Below are 6,090 nucleotides of genomic sequence, written 5' to 3'. Positions count from 1 at the left end.
GGCTTCAGCATAGAAATTCAACTATGACACGTGATTCAGTATTAGCCAGTCAATTAATTACTATGTAATGCAAGGTTAACAATAAATGACGGTGCATACTGCTACCATTCATAAACAATGAACTGAACAAGACTAGGTCATCTGAATAAAGATCTGAACCGATGTCAAAGCAACAGGTGACAAACGAAACTTCCCTGCAATCTACAGAACATGGATAAAGAAGAGGAGGCAGCATTCATAATTATAAATAATTCTTATATGATTTGCATATTAGGGAATACGTTGATATGATTGGTGGAGAGGACTTCTGGAAGATGTTTCGGACTTTTATTTGTTTGTTAGGGAATTGGTTGAGTTTATACACCAACAAATTCATTTAAAAGGCGTTTAATCATAAAATATCAAATTTTCATAATAAAGGGTGTTATAGGTTCAAAAGCGTTTAACTATTTTTACTTTAAAATTTCCTCATTAAGTTTTGCTTTGCGACATGTATTATCTGTATTTGATCGAGTGTTGACAGATTCAAAAGTAATGATAGTTTTCTTTTCTTATTTGTTCTTTTTGAAGAAATGCAAACTTCGTCAATTAACAATAATTTAAAATAAGATTGAAAAATACCAAAGAAAAAGTCAAAAAGACACCTTGACGGATTGAAAGACAAAATACATTAAAAACGGATTCAAAAGTTATGATAGTAATGCAAATTTCATCAGTTAACAGTAATTTAAAAAAGTTAAGATTAAAAACATACCAAAGATTAAAGAAAAGAAAACACACTGACGGAAAGAAAGGAAATAAAACCTAAAAAACAAAGGTTGTTTAAACTAATATCAAATGCCATGTTGTTTTACAACGATGTTGCTTTTACTGCCTTTTTATCATTCGATGCTTCCTGAACATCATTAGATACTTCCTCAATATCATTCGATACTTCCCTTTTATCATTCAATAATTCCCTTTTATCATTCGATACTTCCTTTTTATCATTCGATACAGGTGTACTACTGTCCTCGTGTTGCCTTTCGGGGTTTCTCTTTAAACTTAACCTTCTTTTGATTCTTGTTACTAATCCAACTTGTGGCTGGGTTAATTGTCGGTGAAGGTCTTTAGTAATCCATTCCGTGTCGTGTTCGAAATTATATCCAGCATCAACTACTTTTCTACATAGGCTTAATGGCAGTTTTTCATTTGAATTTACAACGGTATAAAGTGCACTTTGACCGATATAGTCAACAACATTTACGTCAGTTCCGTTCCGTAAAAGGAACGAGCTTATTTCTTCGTTTCCGTCTTGTAGAGCAAGAAGAAGTGCAGTTTTCCCCGTGCAATCAGTGAGGTCTAAGTACGCACCTATGTAAAAGAAAATTTTACAATCAGCGTTCAGGTATTTCACATCCAATCTTTAATGATAATATTCTTTACAAAGCACAAAAATGTCGGCAATCATCTCAAAAGTTAACAAAATCTTTAAACAGACTTATTAAGATGGGATACATTTACGATACTGTTGTCAGGTCATTAAAATGTCATATTTTGGCTTTAATATTTATTCCCTCATAAGGTCTTTATATCGGAATAAAACCCCATTTATTCTAAAACCAGTTGTTGGTATGATACGGGTTATTTTCTTCTCATCATAAATGATACGATCGATACTAAACACCTAACTGGAGGATTTGTGTTTGATATTCATATGATGAAGACATGTTAATCTTTCGATCAGTTTAATTGATGTGTAGATCTGGAGCTGACATGTCAGTAACAGCTAGTAGTCCTTTTTTAATGCATGTATCATTGTCATTTTGTTTAGTTTTTTGTGTTATCTATTGTGACATCGGACTCGGACTTCTTTTAATCTGACTGTTACTGTGCGTGTTGCTGTGTGTTTGTTTTTTTTCTGCATTGACTAGAGGTATAGGGGTAGGGTTGAGAATTTAAAAACATGTTGAAACCCGACGAATTTATGCGCATATCTCATATTAGGGGCCGCTGGCCTTTATTAGTCTTGTATGATTTTTAATTTTAGTCTATTTATATATTTTGGAGTTAAGTATATAGTAGTCATTGCAATACGCCCCTCTTAACAAGTCTTTCCGGTGATAAAAAGTAGCAAGTGTCTATTGACGTACACATATATAATTTATCAAATGTCGATGATAATTTAACAAAAACAACAAAAAAGAAAGAAAGAAAGAACACAAACGAATTAATAAAGTAAAATCCAGACAAAACAGAAAAAAAAAAACCATTGACAAACAAGCTCTAAAAAATAACAAACAATTAAAACCTCAAAGCCACAAAACCAAGATACTTAATAAAAAAAATCAACAACACAGCAAAAAAATAAAAACCCAATGTAATAGATCAAAATTAAAAACATAATTCACTTGATTTGAATGAAAATGTTTCTTAAACATTTGCGGACATCACATGGTTTGAAAAAAAATGTTTCTCAAACATGTGACGACATCTACTAATCAATTATGTTTCATGTATAGCAACTTTTCAATAAAGTTAAACAATGAACTTGTGTTTTTAAAGGTGGTTGGAAATGCGGTGTAATTTTTGTACATGAATTAAAAAGGGCGGAGGACTAAAAAGAACATAAATCAAATGATGTCAATCATATTCAGATATGTATTTATTATCAATTAACTTTTAACTTAGAAGCATGTCAATTTAAAGTTTATTGCACATGAACTTCTCTTTATTTCCTCGCCCTGCCATTCTTTTCCCTGCAAGTAATGTTCCCCTTGCTTTAAAATCAATTTCGTCATGTTTAATGTGTATAATTTGAAAGATTTAATTAAATCTGTATTTCCCCGGAGGTTTTTTTGGGATAGTTTTCTAATAGTGCTGACTGTAGAATCTAAATAATCAAAACGGCTTGCATTGGCGGATCCAGCCATTTTTAAAATTGGGTATCAACCCAACATCAAAGGGCGGGGATCCAACTATACGTCCCCATACAAATGCATTGATCGTACAAATAATGGGGTTTCCAACTCCCGTCCCCCCGAGACGATCTGCCCTGTTAATATAAATCTTGTCAATGAATCGTTTGGATACCTTAACGTCAGTAATATTTTACCCAGTTGACATTAAACATACAATATTGAGTTTATTACAGAAATTTAATCGTTTTCTATGTTGTATCATTTTAATTATTGAATTGTATACAAATGCATTATATTCTAATGAACTCTTGGAAACTGTACTTGAAAATTGTCAGGTTTGCTTGTAAAGTATCGATAATTTAAAAGCTTTTTTCTGTTAAGAAAAATGAGACATTCAAGCCATGGGCACACAAACAAGGCATTTAATACAAAAACTTTAAAGAAATGCTACCATGCAAGTAGACTTGACTATAGTCTAGAAAATAATAGGATAAAAACAACTTTACGGGTGCCAGAAAAAAAACAAAAACAAAAAAAGGTATATACGCTTTCACTGTTCAACACACAGCAACGTTAAATTAATTAAAAAAAAAAAAAAAATTACAAAAAAGTGAAACATATTTACATCAAAATAAAATTATATTGTAACCGGAGAGTATGATTCTTGTGAGAAAATCACATTGTCTCCATCGGGACTCGAACCTGGGACCTCTGTGTTACAAGGCAGCTCTCTAACAGACTTATCATAATAGAATGAAATTCAAAACAGTGTGGCTGTGGCCATTGATTGACACATTAAATTCATCCATTGACTGGGAAAATTTAGGTGAACGTTTGTATGTAAAGACCACTGCTCACTATGTACTTTTTAAAGACACTTAAACTATGGGGTCACCAAAGGTTCTAAACACCTTAATAAAGTAATTCGAAAAATTAATCAGAAATATCAATTATATAAATCAAAACATAAAGGTTTTTCCTGATTAATTTTTCGAATTATTTTATAATGAAAGGCGTTAAGAAACCTTTGGTGACCCCACAGTTCAAATGTCTATCGTAGGTACGTCGTGAATAGTGGTCGTTACAGACAAACGTTCACGTAAATTGTCCCAGTCAATGAATGAATTTAATGTGTCAATCAATAGCCACAGCCACACTGTTTTTAATTTCATTCTAAGAACTTTTGTAGCTCTATCTTTTACGAGTGGTTAAGTTAGTATCTACTACATGTATACTAATGGACACAATCACAGTGGAGGATACAGGGGTGGAGGATCAATGCATTTGAATGGGGACAGGTGGTTGGGACCCCTCCCCCTTTTGTCAATGGCTAGATCCGCCCCTGCAATCCGTCACAATATTATATTTACCAGCATCATAAAGCACCGACACTGTTTCTAGATCATCGTACTTTGTTAGCTCAATCACTTACGAGTGGCTAAGTTAATATCTACTACATGTACTAATGGAAACGATCCCGTCACAATATTATATTTACCAGCATTATAAAGCACCGACACTGTTTCTAGATCATCGTGCTAAGTTAGTATCTACTACATGTAGTAAGAAGAAACAACCCCGTCACAATATTATATTTACCAGCATTATAAAGCACCGCCACTGTTTCTAGGTCGTCATACTGTACAGCTTTCATTAGTGCTGTCTGTCCTAAAATATTTCTGGCGTTTAGCTTGCATCCTGAAATAAACCGTAAAAGTGTTTGTAGACATAAAATTTAGAATGGAAATGAGAAATGTGTCAAAGAGACAACAATCCGACCAAAGAGCAGAGACAACAACCAAAAGCCACCAATGGGTCTTCAATGCAGCGAGAAACTTCCTCACCCGGAGACATTCGTACTATTATTGATATGATTGGTTAAAAATAGTAAAAGCATCAAGATAATTTGAAACGAAGAGGATATTACCTGTACTATAAATGGTTAATCGATTGATTTGTTGGTTTTAACGCCACTTTCAGCACTATTGTGTCTGTAAGTTATTTATATGTGTGTATTGTCTCCAGTTTTTTGTACGTTTGTCAAAAATAGGACAAAACACAGCAACATAAGCAATAAAAAAAGCAACGATTAAATAAAGAAAATGAAATAAATTGAATAAAACAAAAAGATTAGATCGAGAAAAGGCATAACAAAATCGTATTTTCAGAGAAACATGCCTTGTTTATCTAAGATTGCTAATCAACGTGAAAAATACATTATACAAAAAGAAGTTAAGGTATGATTGTCAATTAAACAACTCACAGTCCAAAGTCCAAATGACATATAAGTTAACACCTGTTGGTCAAAGTAAAGGCCCTCAACAATGAGCAAAACCCATACCGCATAATGAGCTATAAAAGACATCCAAAAGACAAATGTAAAATAATTCAAACGAGAAAACTAAAGCCTGATTTCTGTACCAATCAATAAACCAAAAAAACAAGTTTACAATTTACAGCTACAAACAATAACCGCTGAATTACATGATTCTGACTTGGGACAGGCACATACAGAATGTGGAAGTGTTTTCTGGCACCAAGTCCTTCCACTAAGTTGGGACAATGGTGCAACAGGACAACATCAGAACCCGTTACAAAAAATCATTTTAAAAGGGATTTTTTTCATCAGACCACAACACCACAAAAACATTTTTTTTGTTGTAACAGAAACATGAAATATAAGAAAAAAAGAAAAAGAAGATGTTGTATAATTGCAAATGAAACACCTCCCTTCCAAAGACCAAATGACACAGTGGTTAACTATGGGTCACCGTATTGCCTACAAATATGATCAAAACCCATACCCCATAGTCCGATATAAAAGGCTAAATGGTAAATGTAAAACAAATCAAAGGAGAAAAACAAACGGCCTAATTAAAAAAAAAACAACAATGAACGAAATACAAATATTGTATACAGCAAGAAACGGCAACCATTGAATTGCAGGCTCCTGGTTTTGGGCGGACACACATAGAATTTGGCGGGGTTAAACATGTTAGCGGGCAATAAGCCATCCGCTTAACCTGGGATAGTTATGTAACAGTACAAAATATGAATAAACAAGACAAATAATTTGAAAATGCTTCACTCATCATATCAATACAAAGCACATACAAAAATCAAACGAAAAACATAAAAACGAAGTAGATTTGATTTACCTTGAAATCTATATGATATACGCTTAAAAAAA

The sequence above is a fragment of the Mytilus galloprovincialis genome, chromosome 14 (assembly GCF_965363235.1).
Source record: "Mytilus galloprovincialis chromosome 14, xbMytGall1.hap1.1, whole genome shotgun sequence".
Lineage (NCBI taxonomy): Eukaryota > Metazoa > Mollusca > Bivalvia > Mytilida > Mytilidae > Mytilus > Mytilus galloprovincialis.
Note: the sequence above shows the minus strand (reverse complement) of the source record.